Consider the following 24,903-nt stretch of genomic DNA (forward strand, 5'->3'; position numbering starts at 1 on the left):
GCCGGTAACCAGTTTGGCTTGCCGCCCTTCTGGCGCTTGGGAAGAGGCTGCCCTTCTGGCTGCCGGTCTTCGACTGAAGCCACCTGTCGGCTGGTGGAAGCCAGCATCGGGGCTTTTCGCTTGTTGTCGCTTTGCTGCTGGCACCAAATGGTATCGCCAGCAGGGGTCCGAGGAGCCTGAGGAGCTACCTTGCCAGATGCATCAACTTGAATCTCCATCTTCATGAAGGAATCGGCCGTGGTGTACTTGTCTGCTATGATTAGCAGCTCATCGAGGGTCGTCGGCTCGTCGCAGAGGAGCCGGTGTTTGAGCAAAGTGCCTTCTCTGCACCCGGCCGTGAAATACTCGATGGCCTGCACCTCGTGCATGCCCTCGCAAGAGTTGCGCAGCTCGGCCCAACGCGTGAGGTAGTCGCGAGTCGATTCGTTGGGGCCTTGGACGCAAAAGGAGAGCTGGCGAGGCTTGGGCGGCCGCTTGTACGTGCTGGTGAAGTTGCGGACGAAGGCCTCAGTGAAATCTACCCAGCTGTTGATGCTGCGGGGCTTCAGGCTGTTCAACCATGTCCGGGCGGTGCCCTGGAGCATGAGTGGAACGTACTTCACGGCAACACGCTTGTTGCCATTTGCATTGCTGACGACTGTGGAGTAGTCGACCAGCCAGTCCTCCGGCTTCACGGATCCGATATACTTGGGTCTATCTCTTGGGAGCGTGAACCCTTTGGGGAAGGGCTCATTTCTGATGTGGGGGCCAAAGCAAGGTGGGCCCAGCGCGTCTTCTTCTTCTAGAGCCAGGGATCGGTTGAGACGATTGATCCGGTGGCGGGCATCATTCTCTCCGATTCCTTCTCGGGGGCCAAGCCGGCCTCCAAGACTAGGATGATCGACAGGCAGCGGAGACACGCGCTTTTCTCTGTGTTGGGGAGGCTAGTAGCCGCCTGGTCGTTCCACCGCACGAGGGTGGCCGTCTTGGTCGCGCTCGATGGTGATGTGCGTCCGGCTGCAGCTGGCAGCCGGCTCCTTGTCTCGTCGCCCGTGGTTGCCATTAGTCGGTGTCTGGGACGTCGCGCCATGCTCCTGGCAGGGAGGCGGTTCATCATTCCGCCGGTTGAGGTCTCCGACGCGGCAGTCAGCTTCTTGCTGCTCGGCAGCCACATCGATGAATTGCTGGATGCGCTCCGTCATGTGGCGACGCTCGTCACCCTCAAGGTTGTCCAGCTCATCCGCTGTCGCTTGGGCACCTCGTATATTCTCCATAGGCGTGGCGTAGACGGGGCGATCGGCCCCGAACATGCTGGCAATGGCCGCGCCGCGCTGCCAGACCGTACCGATGTGGCTGGGCCCGCCAAGAGCCGGCATGCCACCAACGGCACGGTCCATCTCGCGCTGATAAGCCTCCGAAAGGCGTCTCATGCTGGCTAGCTTCTTGGCGCTCTCGACAAGCTGGACACGGCGGGCTTCCAGCGTCTCGGCATCGGCGTCTTCTGCGATGGGTGCAGACAGGTCTTGCAGCGTTGCCTGGAGCGGGTCTCGGGCACCGTCACCGGAAACTCCATTGTGGCTGATCACGAGCACCTCTATGACTGTGTTGCCGCCACTGTCGGCGCGGGGGAGGGGATCATCAACGATCACCGCGATGGTAGGGAACGTGTCGAGCAACGCCGTGTCGGAGTCGACGAGCATCGGGTCAGTGGAGCCGACCGACTCCAAGTTGACGGCCGGCTCGTCGGCGACGTGGAGCTGGTCGAGGAAGCTGACGAGGCGGCTCTCGGGGCCGTCGTTGCCCGGGTTAGATGCAGGCTCGTCGGAGAGGAAGATCTCGCCAACAAGGTCGGCGAGGCAGCTCGCCGCACAGGCGACCTCCGCGCCATGCAACGCGTCGGCGCAAACGCCATCCGGCGTGCCTGGCTGGTTGCGCTCAGCAGGGAGGAAGAGGGCTCCCGTTCAGAACAGATCTTCGGATGACGGTGCACCTAGCCCCACGGTGGGCGCCAAATGTCGGGGGTTTGGTGTGACATATATATGCCAAAGGATGGCTAATCATGATGGGGGCTAGTAGGACGTCGCCGGTGCCAAGAAACGGGATGAGGTGTAGACATGCACGCCGGCGAATCTTACCCAGGTTCGGGGCTCTCCTAGGAGATAACACCCCTAATCCTGCTCTGCGGGGTCTCTGCATGATCACTAAGGTGCTAGCAAGTACAATGGTGCTTCTTGAGTTGTATGCTGGAGGTAGAAGAAAGCGGGGCTGGCTCTCCTCTCCCTCTATGGGTGTCTAGGTCTAACAGGTTGGGAACCCTTTGCATGGGTGCCCTAGGGGGTTTATATAGGCCTACCCCGAGGGGTACAATGGTAATCTTGCCGGGTGCAGGACCCAGCTGTTAGTGTCTTCTGTCACCGGCTCCTTCGCCAGCCGCCGGGGCCTGTCGCCTGGTGGGCCCTGCCGGCTTGTCTGGTACGGAGCCGACAGGCCACCTCCGCCGCTTGCAGGTCTGGCTGGCTGCTTGTTAATGTAGCTGTAATGCTAATGGCGCATGCTTGGCGGGGGGCGTGGCTACAGTCCCGCCGTCTGGTGGGAGATCACAGTAGCCACACCGTGTCTCCTCTGGTTGATGGCGCGTGGACTCCGAGGGAAAATGGGCCGCCTGCTGGAGGCCGACCTCCCTCGGGTCCGACTGGTCAGGTGCTGCCGCTCTCTAGGTTCACGCTGCCTGGTAGGGCCCGCCGCTTGCAGGCTGTAACGACAGGCCGTCGTGGGAACAGGGGTCCGCCTGACAGGGGTGACGTCAAGGGTGAGATGGCAACAGTGCCGCGTCGTATGGAGATCTCGGCCGGTACGGGACACTGTGGCCGCGCCCCGCCCTGGATGCGGGGGTGATGGGCCATACTGTAGCCACATCCTGTCTTGTCTTCTTTATGGGGGCGCAGACTTTGAGGGCGTCGTGGGCCGCCTGCCAGGAGCCGGCCTCTCTGGAGGCCGCCTACTGGGAGTCGGCCCATCTTGGAGCCGTCTTCCGGCGCTTTGCCGTCCTCTGACAGCCAGCTACTTGAGACAGCTGGCCGCCAGTAGGCGGCGCTTTATCCTTGATGCTTGTGGGGCGCACCGGCCCCAATGTCTTGAAATACTCAGGGACCCGAGTTAGGCTACCCGTGGCCCATTACTCTGACACTTAGCACAAACACTAATTAAAACACAAAACCACATCTAACCAAAGGCTAGATGAAAAATTGATTGCAAAACAGGACCTAAAAAGTAAGAACAAAAATAAAATTGGGTTGCCTCCCAACAAGCGCTATTGTTTAACGCCCCTAGCTAGGCATAAAAAAAAGAATAGATCTAAGTGCTATCATCCTTGGCATGCAATTTTTTAATTACACACTTATGATTATAAATTATCAAACTCATAGGCAATAAATCAAGAAATTCAATCATGATAGTAGGTTCATTCATAATATCGAGAAAATTGGGCCCAACACTAATTGATTTGAGATCTTCATTGTTTTTACTAGAAGGTTCACCCTTATTTTTAGGAACATAAGCAAGCTTAGCAATCTTAGGAGGAAGATTTGGAGTAGTTTTAACGGAGGAAAAAGTGAGCCCAAGTTTGTAATAATATCTTCTAGTTTGCCAATTCTAGTAGAATCTTGATCTATCTTTTCATTAACTATGGGTTCCTTTTCCTTAAGGTTCTTTAGAGTGTCTCCTACCTTAGATCCATATTGATTAGTCTGATTATGAATCTTTTTATCCAAATTTTCAATCAACTCTACGGTAGCAATTTTATTTTCAATAATATCCAATCTTTGCATTACATGTTCCAAGGTTAAAACAGTTCCATTAACCAAAAGAGCTGGTGGGCCTAGCAAATCTATCATGGCATTGTAAGAGTCGAAAGTATGGCTCCCCAAGAAATTTCCCCCCAGTAATGGTATCTAGAACATCTCTATTCCAAGGAGTAACGCCTACATAATTTTTTTGAAGAAGAACAGAAGTAGATTGCTTTCGATTAGATCTATTTTGAGCATTGCAAATTCTATACCAAGCATCTTTTAAATTCTCTCCTTCCCTTTGTTTCATAACCTCATTATCGGGAGTGCTAACAAGGATGGGAGGACTAGCCATAGAAGCGAGAAAGGTAGAAGAAGAAGAAGACGAACGGAAGAAGGGCAAAGAAAAGGCGAATCTTTTCGAGAATCGTTTTAGAAGTGGGGGAGAGGAAAACAAGAGGCGGCGAATAATGTAATGCGAGGGATGAGAGTTTATGATGGGTACTTGGTATGTCTTGGCTTGGCGTAGATCTCCCCGGCAATGGCGCCAGAAAGCCTTCTTTCTACCTCTTGAGCTTGCGTTGGTTTTTCCCTTGAAGAGGAAAGGGTGGTGCAGCAAAGTAGCGTAAGTATTATCCTCAGTTTTGAGAACTAAGGTATCAATCCAGTAGGAGACAATGCGCAAGCCACCGAATACCTGTACAAACAAACACCAACCTTGCACCCAACGCAATAAAGGGGTTGTCAATCCCTTCACGGTTATTTGCAATGTGAGATCTGATAGAGATGGATAAAGGGTAAAGTAATGTTTTTGGTTTATGGAACGGAAAGTAAAAGATTGCAAAAGAAAGTAAATAGGAAATTAGAATTGTAGATCGGAAACTTATATGATGGAAAATAGACCCGGGGGCCATAGGTTTCATAGAGGCTTCTCTCAAGATAGAAATTATTACAGTGGGTGAACAAATTACTGCCGAGCAATTGATAGAAAAGCGCAAGGTTATGATGACATCTAAGGAAATCATCATGAATATAGGCATCACGTCCGTGTCAAGTATACATAAACGATTCTGCATCTACTACTATTACTCCACACATCGACCGACTCCTGCCTGCATCTAGAGCATTAAGTTCATAATAACAAAGTAACGCATTAAGTAAGATGACATGATGTAGCGAGATTAACTCAAGCAATATGATGAAAACCCCATCTTGTTATCCTCGATGGCAACAATACAATACGTGTCGGTTCCCCTTCTTCACTAGTTTCGAGCACCGCAAGATTGAACCCAAAGCTAAGAACTTCTCCCGTTGCAAGAAAAACCAATCTAGTTGGCCAAACCAAATAGATAGTTCGAAGAGACTTGCAAAGATATCAAATCATGCATAAAATAATTCAGAGGAGATTCAAATAATATTCATATATAAGCTGATCATAAATCCACAATTCATCGGATCTCGGCAAACACACCGCAAAAGAGTATTACATCGAATAGATCTCCAAGAACATCAAAGAGAACATGGTATTGAGAATCAAAGAGAGAGAAGAAGCCATCTAGCTACTAGCTATGGACCCGTAGGTCTGAGGTAAACTGCTCATGCTTCATCAGAGAGGCAATGGTGTTGATGTAGAAGCCCTCCATGATCGAATCCCCCTCCGGCAGGATGCCGGAAAAGGCCCCAAGATGGGATCTCACGGTTACAGAAGGTTGCGGAGGTGGAATAGTGGTTTCGTGGCTCCCCGAAAGTTTTCAGGGTATAAGAGTATATATAGGAGGAAAATCTAGGTCAGGGGGTCACCGAAGGAACCACAAGGTCGGGGGCGCGCCCTCCACCCTTGTGACCGCCTCGTGGCTCTTCTGACTTGCACTGCAAGTCTCCTGGGTGTCTTCTGGTCCAAGAAAAATCATCACGAAAGTTTTATTCCGTTTGGACTCCATTTGGTATTCCTTTTCTACGAAATTCTAAAACAAGGAAAAAACTGAAACTCGCAACCCGACGTGTTAAAGGGGTTGTCAATCCCTTTCAGGTAACGACGCCAGAAATTGGCAAACAGACGTGATAAAAATATGATAGATGGGATAAATATATCTCGAATAAAATAAATTGCAGCAAGGTATTTTTGTATTTTTGGTTTAATAGATCTAAAAATAAAATCAAAGGAAAATAGACCGCAAAGGCAAATATAATGAAGAAGGGACCCGGGGGCTATAGGTTTCACTAGTGGCTTCTCTCGAGAAAAATAGCAAATGGTGGGTAAACAAATTACTGTTGGGCAATTGATAGATGTTCAAATAATCATGACGATATCCATGCAATGATCATTATATAGGCATCACGTCCAAGATTAGTAGACCGACTCCTGCCTGCATCTATTACTATTATTCCACACATCGACCTCTATCCAGCATGCATCTAGTGTATTAAGTTCATGGAGAAATGAAGTAATGCAATAAGAACGATGCCATGATGTAGACAAGAAATCTATTTATATAGAAATAGACCCCATCTTATTATCTTTAATGGCAACAATACATACGTGTCGGTTTCCCTTCTGTCACTAGGATCAAGCACCGTAAGATCGAACCCATCACAAAGCACCTCTTCTCATTGCAAGATAAATAGATCAAGTTGGCCAAACGAAACCCAAATATCGAAGAAGAAATATGAGGCTATAAGAAATCATGCATATAAGAGATCAAAGAAGACTCGGATAACTTTCATGGATAAAAACATAGATCTGATCATAAACTCAAAGTTCGTCGGATCCCAACAAACACACAGCAAAAGAATTACATATTATGGATCTCCAAGAGACCATTGTATTGAGAATCAAAAGAGAGAGAGGAAGCCATCTAGCTACTAACTACGGACCCGTAGGTCTACAAAGAACTACTCACGCATCATCGAAGAGGCACCAATGGGCATGATGAACCCCTCTGTGATGGTGTCTAGATTGGAGTTGATTTTCGTCGACTCCCCTAGGATTTCTGGAATATTGGGGTATTTAGAAAGCAAAGAGTCGGTTCGGGAGGCACCTGAGGTGGGCACTCCAGGCATTCCCTAGTGGGTTGTGCTCCCCTCGGAGCACCTCGCACACGCTTCTCCGGCCCATTGGATGTCTTCTGGTCCAAAAGAATCCACAAAAAGTTTCGCTACGTTTAGACTCCGTTTGGTATTGATTTCCTGCGATGTAAAAAACATGCAGAAAACAGCAACTGGCACTTGGCACTATGTCAATAGGTTAGTATCAAAAAATGATATAAAATGATTATAAAACATCCAAGAATGATAATATAACAGCATGGAACAATAAAAAATTATAAATACATTGGAGACGTATCAACATCCTCAAACTTAATTCATGCTCGTCCTCGAGTAGGTAAATGATAAAAACAAAATTTTTGGTGTGGAATGATGCCTAACATGTCATCTCATATTCTTTTCTTTATAGCATGGACATTTGAACTTTTATATGGTTCAAAGCAATAGTCTAGTTTTGACATTAGACTTGAATACTCAAGCATATCAACAAGCAACCATGTCTTTCAAAATATCAACACTAAAATAAGTTATCCCTAGCCCATCATGCTCAATCATTGATCCATTCATAAAACACACTCGTATATTAGCTACACCCAATGCTCAAGTACGATCATAGTGCCCCCTAATTGGTGTTTTATAAAAAAAGATGGAGACTCAAGTAAAAATAAAAATTACATACAGTAAAAGAAAGGCCCTTTGTAGAGGGAAGTAGGGATTTGTAGAGGTGACAGAGCTCAAAGCGAAAATTGAGAGATAAAGACATTTTGAGAGGCATACTTTTCCCACCAACGAAAACGACTTAGAGCTCCCAACACTTTCCATGCTAAATATATCATATGCGGTTCCCAAACAGAAAATAAAGTTTATTCCTTTTTCCACCATACTTTCACTTTCCATGGCTAACCGTATCCATTGGTGCCCTCCATACCAACACTTTCCAAGAAATTTATTATTTGACAATATAAAGTAAATTCATTTTTCATTTTGGGACTGGGCATCCCTAATACATATGCCTTACTCTCGTGCAATCACAAGTGAATAAAAATTTATCATGAGAATAATACATCTAGTATGGAAGATATTGCCCACCCCCACCGCCTCACAAGCGGTATGAGCACACAGAAGAGAAAATTATTTTGAAAATTAGAGATGGCACATATAAATTTGCTTAGAACGGCAAAAGAATACCGCATATAGGTAGGTACGGTGGACTCATGTGGCAAAACTGGTTTTAAGGATTTTGGATGCACAAGTAGTGATCATACTTAGTGCAAAATGAAGGCTAGCAAAAGATTGAGAAACGACCAACCAAGAAACGAATAATCTCATAAGCGAGCATTGAGCATAATTAACACCGAATAATGCACCACAAGTAGGATGTAATTTCATTGCATGACTATTGACTTTCATGCTTGCATAGGGAATAACAAATCTTAACACCAATATTCTTACTAAAGCATAATTACTCATCAACATGACTCACATATCATATCATGATATCTCAAAACTATTACAAAGAATCAAGTTTATTTTGTCCAGTGATCTTCATGAAAGTTTTTATTATATCCTTCTTGGATATCTATCACTTTGGGACTAATTTTCATGTGTTGCTTTTCATGAGCTCAAACAAATAAAAGTGAAGATCATGAGCATAATTTTTCTTTCTCTCAAATTAATTTAAGTGAAGCGAGAGAATTTATTTAAAAAAATTTACTAACTCTCAAATAAATCTAAGTGAAGCAAGAGAGCATTTCTTCAAAAAATACTAAAGCACACCGTGATCAAAAAGATATAAGTGAAGCACTAGAGCAATTCCATAGCTCATAAAAATTAAGTGAAACATAAAGAGTAATTCTAACAAGTCATGACATAATTTTGGCTCTCTCAAATAGGTGTGTCCAGCAAAGATTCAAGACTTAAAACAAAAGGCAAAACAAGCAAAGACTCATATCATACAAGACGCTCCAAGCAAAACTCAAAATATGTGACAAATAAAAATATAGCTTCGAGTAAAATACTGATAGTCGTTAGAAGAAAGAGGGGATGCAACTCGAGGCATCGCCAAGCTTAGTTGCTTGCTTCTCTTTGGATAATAGCTTGGGATTCCATGGGCATCCCCAAGCTTAGGCTCTTCTTACTCCTTATTCCTTCATCCATCGTAACATCACCCAAAACTTGAAAACTTCAATCACACAAAACTCAACAAAACCTTCGTGAGATCCGTTAGTACTAGAAAACAAATCACTACTATAAGTGTTGTTGCAAACCAATTCATATTTTATTCTTGAACTATATCTACTGTATTCCAACATTTCTATTGCAAAAACTCTTCAAAGAAACCATAGAATTATCAAAACAAGCACACAACACAAAGAAAATAGAATCTGTCAAAAACAGAACAGTCTGTAGCAATTTGGGTATTTCGAATACTTATGTAACTCCAAAAATTCTGGAAACTTAGGACGACATGAGTAATTTGTATATTAATATTCTGCAAAAAGAATTGGTATTTTATCACGCTTCTTTTAAAAATGATAATTATTTTCATGCGCGCGAAATTTTCTCTTTTTCAGCAAGATCAAACAACTATCACCCAAGAAGATCCTAGATGCTTTACTTGGCACAAATACTAATTAAAACACAAAAAAAAACACAACCATAACAGTAGCATAATTGTGCAAACACTCAAGAACATAAAGCAAAAAGCAAAAATAATTTTTATTTATTGGGTTGCCTCCCAACAATCACTATTGTTTCACGCCCCTAGCTAGGCATAAAGCAAGAATCTAAGTTTTGTCATCTTTGTTCCTAGATCCATAAGATGCCCTAATGATTGATTCATATGGTGGCCTAATTCTTGTTCTAGGGAAGTGTTCCATTCTCTTCTTTAGTGGAAATTGGAATTTAATATTGTCTTCTTTCATATCAATCACGGCATCAATAGTGCGTAAAAACGGTCTAACAAGAATAATTGGACAAGACGGATTGCAATCAATATCAAGAACAATAAAATCTATGGGCACATAATTCCTATTTGCAAGAATAAGAACATAATTAATTCTTCCCATAGGCTTTTTAATAGTAGAATCCGCCAAGTGCAAATTTAAAGAACACTCTTCAATATCGGTAAGACCAAGCACATCACATAAAGATTTCGGAATTGTAGAAACACTAGCACCCAAGTCACATAAAGCAAAGCATTCATAATTTTTAATCTTGACTTTGATAGTAGGTTCTCATTCATGTAATTGTCTAGGAATTGAAACTCTAATTCCAACTTTTCTTCTAAAGCTTTCATCATAGCATCAACAATATGTTTAGTAAAAGCTTTACTTTGTTCATAAGCATGGGGTGAGTTTATCATGGATTGCAACAAAGAAATACAATCGATAAAAAAGCAACTATCATAATTAAAGTCTTTGTAATCCAAAAGAGTGGGCACGTCACTAGTTAAAGTTTTGACCTCTTCAATCCCACTTTTATCAATTTTCTCAATAAGATTTCCACCCTCAAAACTATCGGGACGCCTTCTAGCTAAAGTTGACTCTTCTTCAATCCCTTTTTCATCAATCTTAATTTTACTAAACAAGGAATCAATAGAAGAAATATCAATCATTTTAAAATCTTCATCACTTTTATGAAAGCAATCACTAGAAAACGTTTTTTCTAAAAATTCTCTTCTAGTTCTAAGCATAGCAGTTCTTTTCTTACTTTCATCCATAGAAACATAAATAGCTTTAATTGATTCCTCAACCTTGGGCACAAAAAATTTCATCTTGAGATTTCCTACACCATGAGAAATTCTATCAACACTTCTAGACAAATCATCAATCTTATTCAACTTTTCTTCCATTGTGGCATTGAACACTTTTTGAGTGTTGATAAATTCTTTAATATTATTCTCAAGATCAGAGGTGTTCCTATTATTATTATAAGAAGGATTTCCATAGGAATTACCATAATTATTAGAGGAATTACTAGTAAAAGGCCTAGGATTAAAATTACCTCTATAAGCATTATTATTGAAATTGTTTCGCGAGATAAAATTCACATCTACAGCATCACTATTTTGCTCAACCAAAGTAGACAAAGGTATATCATTGAAATCAATAGGAGCACTTTTACTAGTAGCTAATTTCATAAGAGCATCAACTTTTTCACTCAAAGAAAAAATTTCTTCAACCGAATTAATTTTTCTACTAGTAGGAGCTCTTTCGGTATGTCATTGTGCATAATTTGCCATAATATTATCAAGCAATTTGGTAGCTTCACCCAAAGTAATTTTCATAAAATTACGACCCGCGGCGGAATCTAAAAGATTACGAGAAATAAAATTCAACCCCGCATAAAAAATTTGTATGATCATCCAAAGATTTAACCCATGAGTTGAGTAATTCCTTAGCATCATTTTCATCCTTTTCCAAGATTGTGCAAAATACTCATGTTCAAGTTGCTTGAAATTTAGGTTCTAAGGGGAATAATTTTTATGGACGGAAAATACTTAATGATAAAAGCATATTTGCACTTATTCCAAGAATCAATACTATTGCGAGGCAAAGAAGAAAACCATTTTTTTGCAGAATCATGCAAAGAAAACGGAAATAATTTCATATTCACAACATCATTGTCCACATCTTTTTTATTTTGCATATTGCATAATTCTACGAATGTGTTAAGATGGGATGCGACATCCTCATTAGGAGTACCGGAAAATTGATTTTTCATAACAAGATTCAGCAAAGCAGTATTAATATCACAAAACTCCGCATTAGTGGCGGGAGGAGCAATCGGAGTGCCAATAAAAACATTATTGTTGGTATTGAAGAAATCACACAACTTGGTGTTCTCATGAGTCATTGTGACTACGCAACAAGATTGCACTCAAAAACAGATCCGGCAAAAAAACGGTGAACGAAAAAAAGGGCAAATAAACGACAAATTTTGTGAAGGTGGGGAGAGAAAAACAAGAGGCAAATGGCAAATAATGTAAATTGCGAGGAGATGGGATTTGTGATTAGGAACCTGGTGGATGTTGATGATCTTCCCCAGCAACGGCGCCCGAAATTTCTTTTGATGTCTGCTAAAACTACGTCGGTATTTCCCCAAAGAGGAAGGGATGATGCAGCACATCGACGGTAGGTATTTTCCTCAGTGATGAGACCAAGGTTATCGAACTAGTAGGAAAACCAAGCAACACTATGTAAACACCACCTGCACACACATAACAAAAACACGCAACCTGACGTGTTAAAGGGGTTGTCAATCCCTTTCAGGCAACGACACTAGAAATTAGCAAACGGACATGATAAAAATATGATAGATGGGATAAATAGACCTCGAATAAAATAAGTTGCAGCAAGATATTTTTGTATTTTTAGTTTAATGGATCTAAAAATAAAAGCAAAGGAAAATAGATCGCAAAGGCAAATATAATGAAGAAGAGACCCGGAGGGCGTAGGTTTCACTAGTGGTCTCTCTCTAGAAAAATAGCAAACGGTGGGTAAACAAATTACTGTTGGGAAATTGATAGAACTTCAAATAATCATGACGATATCCAGGCAATTATCATTATATAGGCATCACGTCCAAGATTAGTAGACCGACTCCTGCATGCATCTACTACTATTACTCCACACATCGACCGCTATCCACCATGCATCTAGTGTATTAAGTTCATGGAGAAACGAAATAATACAACAAGAACGATGACATGATATAGACAAAATCTATTTATGTAGAAATAGACCCCATCTTTTTATCCTTAATGGCAACGATACATACGTGTCGGTTCCCCTTCTGTCACTGGGATCAAGCACCGTAAGATCGAACCCATCACAAAGCACCTCTTCCCATTGCAAGATAACTAGATCCAGTTGGCTAAACAAAACCCAAATATCAGAGAAGAAATATGAGGCTATAAGAAATCATTCATATAAGAGATCAAAGAAGACTCAAATAAGTTTCATGGATAAAAACATAGATCTGATCATAAACTCAAAGTTCGTCAGATCCCAACAAATACCGCAAAAGAATTACATCTTATGGATCTCCAAGAGACCATTGTATTGAGAGTCAAAAGAGAGAGAGGAAACCATCTAGCTACTAACTACGAACCCGTAGGTCTACAAAGAACTACTCACGCATCATCGGAGAAGCATCAATGGGCATGATGAAACCCTCTGTGATGATGTCTAGATTGGATTAGGTGGTTCTGGACTCTGCGACGGCTAGAATTGATTTTCGTCGACTCCCATAGAGTTTCTGGAATATTGGGTATTTATAGAGCAAAGAGTCGGTTCGGGAGGCACCCGAGGTGGGCACTCCAAGCGCGCCCTGGTGGGTTGTGCTCCCCTCGGAGCACCCCCTCCCCCCCAGGCGCTTCTCCGGCCCATTAGATGTCTTCTGGTCCAAAAAAATCTACAAAAAATTTCGCTGCGTTTGGACTCTGTTTGATATTGATTTTCTGCGGTGTAAAAAACATACAGAAAACAGCAACTGGCACTTAGCACTATGTCAATAGATTAGTACCAAAAAATGATACTCCCTCTGTTCCATAATGTAGTGCCTACAGATTTTTTGAGAAGTCTAACTTTACAAACTTTGACCAAGTTTGTAGAGAAAAATATTTATATTTACAATACCAAAAATATATAATGTGAAACTACATCTTATGATGAATCTAGTGATATATGTTTCGCACTCTAGATGTAAATATTTTTCTCCACAAACTTGGTCAAAGTTTGTGAGGTTTGACTTTTTAAAAAATCTATAGGCACTACATTATGGAACGGAGGGAGTATAAAATGATTATAAAACATTCAAGAATGATAATATAACAGCATGGAACAATAAAAAAATATAGATATGTTGGAGACGTATCAGGCTTCAACAACATCTTCAACAGGGGCAGCCGGAGCTGCCCTAGGGTTCTCTCTCCTCCACGGACGGGACAACGTCCACGTCATGGGTCGGGGGGGTCTCATCACTCTAGTCGCCAACTCCCCCAGGTGCAACAATGTTAGCAGCCCGTGAGGCTGGGGGAGCAGCCCACACAGTCGGCCCAACAAATGGGGTCGGTTGGGCGAAAGGCGGGCCCTGCTGGTGGACTTGCCAAAACTCGGTCTCTGCTTCCCGCGTAGTCTCACATCCCTCGGCCGCATGCCTAGAGGGGATGGATCCACCGACTCATCCACGCGATCACAATGTCCTAGTTGGAGAGCCCGACAGCCAACAGAGTGGCCACCCATTTCTCCAACATCATGGCTTGCACGACCTCTGCTCGGGTGAACTTCATGCCCTGAGAGGGGTTCCACACGACCGGGTTAGAGGAGTACGATGGGAGGGCCACATCGCCGACTGGAGTTGATGGCTCCTCGTAGTAGAACCATGTGGAGGTCCACCCGTTCAGCGAGTCGGGCCACCTCATCTCGAAGTAGCTCGACATCCGCTTGGCTTGGATGCCGAGTGCCCCGCATGTCTGGTAGATGTCCTTCGACACCGTCTACGGCTTGATGTAGAAGAAGTGCTTGAACAGGGCCCACTCTGGCGAAATGTCAAGAAAGGCCTCGCACAACGTCCCGAAGCTAGAGAGGTGGGCGATGGTGTTCGACAGAATGGTGGAGCTGCACGTGGAAGAAATCCAACACCTCCCGGAGGAAGGGGTGGATCGGGAGGCCCAATCCCCGGTCCAGATAGGACGTGAGGATCACCCGCTCGTTCCCACAGGGGGGACGGCTCCTGCTCGCGCGTGTCTGGCACTCACAAGCCGGTCTCCGGCAGCCGATGGTCTCATGTGTTCACTCAGAGAACACCCTCCGTCACGATTGAGGGAAGCCAATCCTTGCGCTCCTTGTCCTCGGCAGTAGCTGCGTCGGTCGCGAAGAGCTCTCCGCCCGCAGAGAAAGATGCACTGCCTGCGGCCTTGGCCTTCTCGAGCTTTTGGGTGGAGGAAGACATGGCGATCCAAGGGTTCAAGAGGAGGAAGAAGGAGAAACTGCCCTGGTGGTTGCGGAAGATGTGGGGGACGGGAAAAAACCCTCCCACATACGGTTGGGTATTTATACCCAAGTCGGTGATGAACCACTGCGAAAAAACCACGCGACACGCGTATAAAAAGGAGGCCGATGCGTCAATTCGGCGTGGAAATCCAGATGGTCAACATTTAAAACCCACTACACCGCGAGGCGTCACTCAGGCATTCTGTCAGTCGAAGAATGGAACCCAAAGAGTCTTCCCACGCGAGTGGTCAGACGAAGGTTTGTCAGACATGCAAAAGATCCCGATGTGATAATTCGTGAAGACCCACAATGATGACTGCTGACCATTGACCTACCAGCCGGCTAACGATCTACCTTCCAATCGGCTGAGAAATGCAAACCAACTCGACCAACAGGATCCATCCCAGGTCGAACGACCTGTGCCCAAGGCACGATGACTATCCGAGTGCCCACCACCCGAAGGAAACCGAATGAATCAACACTCGTTTCAGATCCGTTCTGTGTAAGAGCAAGGGGCGCCCGTGATATCCTCTGAGGCACAAGTCGGCTTCCCTTCCGAGGGAACCGAATATCTGGCTGCACAGACTTGGTTTTGCAAAAAAGGCTTTCGACGGGCATTCTTCTTGTAGGATATTTACTGGTGACACTTGACCCGATCAAGCCTAGATTCCTCGGACAGCCACTTGGAATTTGATGATACGCCCACAAGCGGGCCCATAGTCGGGCCACAAGTTGTCCTCTCCAGAAGAGATCAAAAAATGGGTATCACTGAGTCTTCTCCCCAATTGCTCACTTCTTCGCCCTTCCTAGGCATGAACAAACTGAGTCCGCACCAAGTCCCAACAGTCGAATACCAGCACTCGGCCAAAGACGAAAGGAGCAGTCGGCAGCCTACCTAGGATACCTCTCGACCACGTGACAGTTACCCAACAATGGTATAATCTAGTAAACATGACAGTTACCAGTAGTAAATACCATGAAACAGTCGCCAGACCTGAATAGCATTAATATCAGTCCATTATGTACCCCTACCTGGCGCACTCTATATAAGCTAGGAGGAAAGCCACATCTTGAGGGTTGAAGATCCACACTTTGTACCTTACGCCAAGAGCTAAGAGCACCACATGAGTAGAGTATTACCTCCACCGCAGAGGGCCTGAACCTGTATAATTCCTTGAGCGTACTCCCAACCACACTGTTCGCTAGATACGATTGCCTCTACATTCATACCCCCTAGTATTGTCAGGATTATATCCACGACAACCCCTATATGTCCTTTGCGGGAGTCCAGACACCTTTTGCCATCCAATGCTATCCCTCGAAACGTCCGCAAGCTGGTCCGAACTTCTAAATTCCGGCGAACTAGAAGCAGACTGGGAGGAGGGGGGGTGGTCCGGCCATCCGTCTATTCCAACCAAAAGCCATCATATTCAACATCATCCCTCCTCTCTCTCCTCAATTGTGACATGTACATGCATAGTGTTCACAGACTGATCCGGAACAATCCACAGACAGATAGTGTGTCCATTTAGGGACAGCATCGGAGATGCCCTTAGTTTGTTTTGTTTTGATTGTGGACTTAGTGGTCTACGCTGAAGCGGGACTGCGGGTGGCCAATGAGCCCATGGCTTTAGCGGCTCGTGCTCAGTGTGCTCCGTCACTACTAGGATATTGCGCCTTGCATTCATGCTTTAGTGGACACGCGAACGATCAATCGCCGCACGGTCGAGGAAGGGTTAGAGGATGGGCGATGGTTGCTTGACATCAGCAGCGAGGTAAACTTTGGAGGCCACATGCAGCTTTTGCATCTCAACCTTGCGATCATCACGATCAATCGTGATCCCACCAGAGACGATTCTTTCTCATGGCCGGCAGACCCGTCCGGATCTTATACCGCCAAGTCCACCTATTTTCGGCTCTGCCAAGGTGCCGAGAGGGCTCCATACGCCACTTGCATTTGGAAAAGTTGGGCACTTTTGAAGTGCAAATTTTTTGCGTGATTGGCAGTGCAACACCGGATCTGGACATATGACAGAAGAGCAAGGCACGACCTTCAGGATGCTCTGTCACGTGCCTTCAAGAGGAGGACAATGCGGAGCACATTCTCATTCAGTGTGGCTATGCCAGGGAGGCGTGGCACTACATATTCGAGACGCTGAGCTTGCAGGGTAATATCCCGGTGCCGGAGGACACCTTACTAGATTGGTGGTTGACTACGAGAACTAACTTCAGGAAAGGTTTCAAGCGCGGCTTCGACACAGTGACTATTGCGACCACCTGGGCTCTATGAAAGCAACGCAACGCCAGAGTATTTCACCGGATCAATCAACAAAAGACGGCGTCAGACCTGGCCCTCGCCATCATTGCAGAGCTTAAAGAATGGAGGTTGGCGGGATTGGATGGAGGAGGTTATGGCATGTTTTGTGAGAGTGTAGACATAGGCTAGCTAGTGGGTGTGCTAGGGTGTGCGTTCTCTTTGGAAGCTAGCTTCCATTCATGTAATTCTTGTAAATTGACGTTTGCTCTCTTCTTCTATAAAATTAAGGTACGCCTTTGGCATACTCTAAAAAAAAATACTCGTAACGTATTCCTCTTGTCACCCCTATATACGGCTGTAGTCTCAACTCAGAAGTCGGAAAATATCACGAATGCCCTGGCTCCTCTCCTCTCCCTCGCGTGCTGATGTCTCCTCCATTTCGTTTCTATCCGTCTGCCACCTTTAGTCGCTACTTAATGCTGGGCCCGTATCATAAAAGCTCTTGAATGGCCGAGCAGAACAGGACACTACCTAAAACATGATTTACCCAGGAATCAGGCAAAAAAGAGAGGCTATATCTAGCCTTGTTATTACCAGTCAAACACGGCCATCACGTTCCTTTCCCCGACAGGTCATTTTGCCCCGAGTTCGGGCGCCACGTAACCAAAAAATACTCCCTTCTTTTCGGTTTATAAAGCTTAATTTAAAAATCTCACTAACCAAGATAGATGATGAGTGGTGGAATATTTTTTATAGTTTACAAAAGCACCTAATTAATGCTCTTGTTTTTCTTAAAAAATTATGTTTACGAATGCATTAATTGCAATGCATGCATTCATAAAGTGCATGCATTGGTCAGTTTTCTCTTAATACTTGCATGCAATGATTTAATGCACCTTGAAGTTTGAACATGTAATGGGGAACAACCAAATTAAGCCTTATAAAATGGAAAAACTAAAATCTTGAGATAAACCCTATAAACCGGAAAGGAGGGAGTACCTCTCGAGTCTCGACACATATGCGGACTGGGTCTGCGCATATCCGTCTCTGCGCTCCAGTTACCGAGGTGCGTGTATAAACCCTACAAGCTGGAAAGAAGGAAAAGGTGATCAGAGACGTATCAGTGGACGCCATTTACGCCTTCAGTGGAGACCGCGATCACGATGATTATTAACATGACTTTGAAAAATCGCAACCTTGAACTGACTGCACTGTAAATCGAACAGACCAGAGACAATTCAAAATTCTGGCATTCACCCCGACCAGGTAGATACCCGTTCTAGAAGAGAGACAGAGATAGAAGAACAGCAGCAAAGCTGCAAACATCTGCCTGGCCATCTGGAACCAGAGGAGAAGTCCATTAGAGGTTGAATTCTGGAAGTAAACTTTGAGTATTCGCAAGATGACAAGTCAGTCTTAAAATATTTGCGGCCAAAGATCGGCCATCGTTTAAATATTCCAAGTCAAAGCCGGAAAACCACTTTCCTGGCTTCACACCATTTTTCTCCCTTTTTTTAGTCGTCGACAGTCAGCATCACGGCAAGAGTCAGATATTGGCATTTTCTGTTCACTAATATTAATCAATGAAGAGAAAATAGTACTCTATGACACAATAAGCCCTATGGCACAAAACAGTACTTCATCCAGTGGAATAACATAACAATAATTAAAGAAGCGAAAGTGACATGACATCACTAACATCATAGCTATGCTACATCGGATTGCAACTGCAACTGAAGTGAGGTGACACAACATAAATCAAGCAAGGAAAAGAAAACACCATTAACCATTTGTCATAAATTTCAACACCAGATTTTAGTACTCCTACTATTCTGTTAATTCATCTATACTATTCAGCAGCATCAGCAGGGCGTTGGGCGTGTGGCTCTCAATCAGCCTTTGCTGCTGCTGTACCAGGTCAAAGAGGGCTGCTTATTTAATCAACCCTGTAGCTCACCAGGCTGAGAAACCTCTGTGTCCAACTCCAACCACAGCCACGAGTGACTCCAAAGTTCAGGCTCCCATCCTCGCTCAAGCCCCTGCTATTCTTCCAAGCTCCCATCCATGATCCATGGATCCCTTCTTCCTCCTCCTCCTCCTATTCGGTCAAATCCTGCTCTGCACAGCCGGCGACACCATCAACTCCGCCACACCCTTGTCCGGGTCACAGAAGATCGTATCCCAGGGCAACAAGTTCGCCGTGGGCTTCTACTCCCCATCGCAGAGTAACACCACCTCTTCCACCTCCAGCAATTACTACATAGCCATATGGTACAACAACATACGACTGCTGACCACAGTGTGGAACACCAACATGACGGTGTCTGACCCGGCCACCGCCTCCTTGGAAATCGCCAGCGACGGCAACCTTGTCCTCCTTGATCAAGCCAAGAACCGGCAGCTATGGTCAACTGATGTAAGTATAGCCTCCAACTCCACCATGGCCATCATCAGGGACAGCGGTAGCCTCGATCTTATCGATGTCTCCAATTCATCGATAGTTTACTGGCGAAGCATAGACCATCCCACAAACACCTGGCTTCCGGGGGGCAAGCTCGGGCTGAACAAGACCACGGGTCTGAGCCAGAGGCTTATTCCTTGGAAGAACAACGCAGACCCATCTCCTGGGTTGTTCTCTCTGGAGCTAGATCCCAATGGCACAAAACAGTACTTCATCCAGTGGAATGAATCCATAAACTACTGGACCAGTGGCCCCTGGAATGGCAATATCTTCAGCCTCGTGCCAGAGATGACGGCTAATTTCAGATACGACTTCCAATTCGTCGACAATGCCACAGAAAGCTATTTCTACTACTCGATGAAGGATGATGCAGTCATCTCGCGGTTCATCATGGACGTGACCGGACAGATCAAGCAGCTGACATGGGTGGAATTCTCACAGCAGTGGATCTTGTTCTGGTCACAGCCGCGAACACAGTGTGAGGTGTATGCACTCTGTGGGGCATATGGCAGCTGCAGTGAGGCTGCGCTGCCATACTGCAACTGCGTCAAGGGGTTCAGCCAGAAGGTCCAGAGTGATTGGGATCTTCAGGATTACAGTGGCGGGGGCAGGAGGAACGTACCATTGCAGTGCCAGATCAACTCGAGCTCCGGACAGACCAAGCCTGATAAGTTCTTTCCCATGGCAAGCGTGAGGCTACCTGACAATGCTCGGGGTGCAGTGGGCGCCAGCTTGAAAGAATGTGAGCAGGTTTGTCTGAAAAGCTGTTCATGCGATGCTTACACTTACAATACAACTGGCTGTTTTATTTGGTCTGGGGACCTGGTGAACCTCCAAGAACAGTACAGTGGAAATGGAGTTGGCACACTCTTCCTCAGACTTGCAGCATCCGAGCTGCAAGACCCAAAAAAGAGCAAGGCTGTGATCATTGGTGCAGTTGCTGGCGGGGTTGCTGCAATTCTGATAATCCTTGCGATTGTGTTTTTCTTCCTATATCAGAAATTTCGGCGAGAAAGGACTCTTCGGATATCAAAGACTGGTGGGGGCACATTGATTGCTTTCAGGTACAGTGATCTGCAGCATGTCACCAGAAACTTCTCAGAGAAGCTGGGGGGAGGTGCCTTCGGTTCGGTGTTCAAGGGGAAGCTCCCAGATTCAACGCCCATTGCTGTGAAGAGGCTCGATGGTTTTCATCAAGGGGAGAAGCAATTCCGTGCTGAGGTAAGCACAATTGGGACAACCCAGCATGTTAATTTGGTCCGCCTTCTTGGGTTCTGTTCTGAAGGGTCAAGGAGGCTGCTTGTGTATGAGTACATGCAAAAGGGCTCCCTGGAAGTGCAACTCTTCCCTGGTGAGACAACTGCATTGAGCTGGGCCATTAGGTACCAAATTGCACTTGGAACAGCAAGGGGCCTAAACTACCTGCATGAAAAATGTAGGGATTGCATCATACACTGTGATGTCAAGCCAGATAACATTCTCTTGGATGATTCCTTTGTACCAAAAGTATCCGACTTTGGCCTAGCAAAGCTCTTAGGCCGGGACTTCAGCCGTGTTTTAACGACGATGAGAGGAACAAGGGGTTACCTTGCACCTGAATGGATCAGTGGCGTGCCCATAACCGCGAAGGCAGATGTATTCAGCTATGGCATGATGCTCCTTGAAATCATATCAGGCAGGAGGAATTCTGACCATGGAGAGGAGGGCAGGTCCACTTTCTTCCCAACCTTGGCTGCAAGCAAGCTCCATGAAGGGGATGTGCAGACCTTGTTGGACCCTAGGCTGAAAGGAGATGCAAATCCTGACGAGCTCACAAGAGCTTGTAAGGTTGCTTGTTGGTGCATCCAAGATGATGAAAGCACTAGACCCACGACGGGTCAGATCGTCCAAATCCTAGAGGGGTTTCTGGATGTGAATATGCCTCCCGTTCCCAGGTCACTGAGAGCTCTTGGTGAAAGCCCTGATGTCATAAACTTCTTCTCAGATCTGTCTTCAAGCCAGACTTCCCTGACGCAAAACAGCACAACAACTTCTCAGACACACAGTGCTACTTCAGGCAATTCACATTTCCAAAGTTCGTAATCAGGGAACCCTGCAATTTATGAGGGCAAGGCCTTTATATGTTTGAAAAGTGCCATGAGTAACTGGAGTTGTATATATATGTAGAAACTAGTAAACTCAGATTATTTATGTCGTCCTATGTATCAATAAACACTGTAGGCTCACAGCAGAATTGAATAGCCAAAATAAAAACGAGATTTCTGTTGCATGCTATCTTGCGGAATGGAAACTACTTTACTATTTAGACAAAAACAAACAACATTTTTTTCATGGCAAGTGTCTGCCTTTTCACAAACGCGTGTCTTGGAAAAAGGCGGTCATGGCATAATTTTGCTTGTGCTATTTGGCAGAAGCACAGCCATAATTTCATAAAGGAAAGTCCAGTCAACTGAGGAAGTTAGCAACAGATACAACTGTTGTCTGGGAAGTGGGAAGACAAGTCAATTCAAATGATAAAACTGGTAATATGGACGGAAGAAATCAATGGCCGTGTTGCCTCTCCCGGGGATATTTTTTGAACTAACCCTCTCCAGGAGGTAACGCCCTTGAGTATAAACTTGCAGAATACCACATGGCACTGGCTTGGCTGGATTGACATGAACCTCTATTAGGACAGCAACTGGCTCGTTTGGAGCCCAAGAAAGTAAACTGGCTAACCCTCTATTGCTTTCAGTTAATAAAGAACAAGAGACTACTTTTTTAGAGCTTCCACTGAGCCAGGTACAGATACCAGAAAGGTCAGGATTGATATTCGCTTTACTGCCTATAATCTCACTAAACAATCAAATCTCATTCCGTTCCATTTTTAGTCAAATAGTGAAAGATATTAAATAGCAGTTCTGTGCCAAAGGATGGCCCTTTCGCAAGATACGTTCATCAGTTTCTGCTCATATATTACTTATTTCCACTTCCACAATTAAATCTGCTGTGACTAATACAATCTCCGGACTCCAGCCCCTTTCTGATCATACAACTGTTACATCAAATGGCAGAATTCGATCAGGATTTCTTCTATCCAGGTAAGTTATCCTGGTATTTGGTTCAGAACCACTTAATAGAATACTTTGGTGTGTATTCAACCCAAAAATCTATTGGTTTGGGTGGTCAATTGAGACAATCCTGTACTAAGTGCCTTATCTCCAGAGCTCAAATTGTTGGATTTGGTCTCTCAGGTCAAAACAGACCAACAGAAAAGGGGTAGTTGCAACTGGTTTCGATCCCTAGCCCATCAACGTCTCATATATAACGAAAAGTTTTAAATAACAGACTATGGCAAATAGCGGCAGCCTCAATAGCGCACAAAGCCGCTAAATTGCACAAGATGCCGTTTAGCATGATGCCCCTCCAAATGCTATAGTGTCGAGCTAGCACACTGTTTAAAACTTTGATCTAAAACTGAGTACATGAGGTGCGGTTTCAGTACTACTAGGCGCGAGGAGGAGGAGGAGGTTAGCCTTGATGGGCAGGTGGTGCCTCAGAAGGACACCTTTCGATATTTGGGGTCAGTGCTGCAGAAGGATGAGGGTATTGATGAAGATGTGAACCATCGCATCAAAGCCGGATAGATGAAGTGGCGCCAAGCTTCTGGCATTCTCTGTGACAAGAGAGTGCCACAAAAGCTAAAAGGCAAGTTCTACAGGACAACGGTTCGACCCGCAATGTTGTATGGCGCTAAGTGTTGGCCGACTAAAAGGCGACATGTTCAACAGTTAGGTGTGGCGGAGATGCGCATGTTGAGATGAATGTGTGGCCACACGAGGAAGGATCGAATCCGGAATGATGATATACGAGATAGAGTTGGGGTAGCACCAATTGAAGAGAAGCTTGTCCAACATCGTCTGAGATGGTTTCTTCATATTCAGCGCAGGCCTTCAGAAGCTCCAGTGCATAGCGGACGGCTAAAGTGTGCGGATAATGTCAAGAGAGGTCGAGATAGACCGAATTTGACATGGGAGGAGTCCGTAAGAAAAGATATGAAGAATTGGAGTATCATCAAAGAACTAGCTATGGACAGGGGTGCGTGGAAGCTTGCTATCCATGTGCTAGAACCATAAGTTGGTCGCGAGATCTTATGGGTTTCACCTCTAGCCTACCCCAACTTGTTTGGGACTAAAGGCTTTGTTGTTTTTGTTGTTGTTGTTGTATGAGGGGTGTCGGTCAGCCCAGATGTTTAAGGCCGGTTTGAGATGCCCATCTGGGTCGGCTACTTTTGACCAGCCAGTGACCGAGCCGTTAGACCAGGCGTTTGGAGGGCTACAGTTATATTCCTAGAAACAGTGACATAACTACAATTGTTGTAAGGACAACTGCACAAGTAGAATTAGGGTGGCACTCGAGCCTCAAACATCAGAGAACTAATGCACTCTGTGCACTAACGACCACCTAAAAATAAAACAAAATTACTAAATTGCAATATACAGTTAATGACTTTGTGAGGCATCTATTTTAATTTTGCTTGGTGCAGTCACCCCTAATTCATATGGTAAAAAAGAAAACAGCTAATTTGCAACCCCTCATTCAGTTCCTAGATCCGCTAGATCAACTCACCTTGGCACCTGCAAAGTTGCAATTCATCAGATGCAAGCAGATTGCACTGCAATTTGGGATGGACATGCCCACATCCGTACACACGTTCCCAATCCCATTGCCCCACACCAAATCGAACACGAGGAGGTCACCAGTCAATACAGGGTAGGCAAAGGCAACGTCTACGCGACATAGAACGGGAGTATGGGACTGACGGAGGATGGCGAACCTGGGGCTGGAGCCGCGAGAGGAAGACGGCGGAGGAGGCGACGAACTGGCAAGCCCCGCAATCCAAGGTGCGCTAATGCTGCCCTGGGCGGCGCGAATGCCGCCACCCCTCTGAATTCGATCATCTGATCTGATGTGGGTAAAACTGCTGGGACAAATTGGCAGGGTAGCATCGGAGGCGCGACGGGAGAGGACGGCGGAGAGCCGGAGACCGTCGCCGTCGCCGTGGCTCGTGGAGGCCGTGCAGTTGAAACAAACCTGGGCCGTCCTTTAATGCCGGCCCGTGGGCATGGATCTGTCACGGAAAAATCAAGTCGGTTCGGCGTAGCCCTTTTATTCGCGGGCCGACCCGGCACGATCCAGGCTCGGCTCGGCACAGCCCGATACGTGGCCCAAGTCAGCCCTGCTAGCACTATTTGAGGTAACTGGCAAAAGAGATCGTGCGTTCCAAACGGAAGAAAAAGAATAACTTTGTCTATGTGCCTAGCTCAATAATGTGAATTAAAAGAATAAATTATTTGAATGGTGAAAAAAATGTTGAATAATGTATGAAAATGCACGGAA

General features: G+C 45.3%; 1 long non-coding RNA gene across 1 annotated transcript; it reads right to left on the reverse strand.

The window, feature by feature from the left end:
- Positions 1-13,217: 13,217 nt before the first annotated feature.
- Positions 13,218-24,606, reverse strand: LOC125536673. Its single transcript, XR_007295166.1, has 3 exons — positions 24,341-24,606; positions 18,063-18,151; positions 13,218-13,272 (listed from the first exon to the last, which is right to left on the reverse strand). It is a non-coding gene; the product is annotated as an uncharacterized LOC125536673 (long non-coding RNA).
- Between the last annotated feature and the right edge of the window lie 297 nt (positions 24,607-24,903).

Source organism: Triticum urartu, chromosome 2 (assembly GCF_003073215.2).
Source record: "Triticum urartu cultivar G1812 chromosome 2, Tu2.1, whole genome shotgun sequence".
NCBI classification, from domain to species: Eukaryota; Viridiplantae; Streptophyta; class Magnoliopsida; order Poales; family Poaceae; genus Triticum; species Triticum urartu.